Source organism: Rattus rattus, chromosome 14 (genome assembly GCF_011064425.1).
Source record: "Rattus rattus isolate New Zealand chromosome 14, Rrattus_CSIRO_v1, whole genome shotgun sequence".
Classification (NCBI taxonomy): Eukaryota; Metazoa; Chordata; class Mammalia; order Rodentia; family Muridae; genus Rattus; species Rattus rattus.
The window spans coordinates 41,424,529-41,424,956 of NC_046167.1; the positions used below are offsets into that span (position 1 = coordinate 41,424,529).

Consider the following 428-nt stretch of genomic DNA (forward strand, 5'->3'; position numbering starts at 1 on the left):
CTTGTTCTGTGGATAGTTATAATACAACAAAGCCTCTTTCAGGGTGCTTTCTGACGATACATTTCTTCCAGCAACTCTTGCTTTTCATATTTTCATTGAATAAACAAGAAAAATAAAGCCTCCTGGGTGAGGAAAAGGGATGTTTCTGTCACTTTGTGCCTTGGTTGAAGAATTTCTGGAGAATATTAAGAGAATTCAGAATTGGATTCTTCTCAGGAGCAGTAAGAGATTCTTGAGACTCAGAGTCAGCTCCCTGTGACCATCTAAATCTTTTCCTATATTTAGGGTCCTGTATTGGAAGTATTTCAACACTTGTAACAAAGCTGGAGAGCTGAATTCAGGAGCTTTCAGGTACAGGGGGTGTAGCTCAGTGGTAGAGCGCATGCTTTGCATGCATGAGGCCCCGGGTTCGGTCCCCGGCACCTCCA

General features: G+C 43.0%; 1 non-coding gene across 1 annotated transcript; it reads left to right on the forward strand.

Moving 5' to 3' along the window:
• The first annotated feature begins 356 nt into the window (after positions 1–356).
• Positions 357–428, forward strand: Trnaa-ugc. The gene has a single exon. It is a non-coding gene; the product is annotated as a tRNA-Ala (tRNA).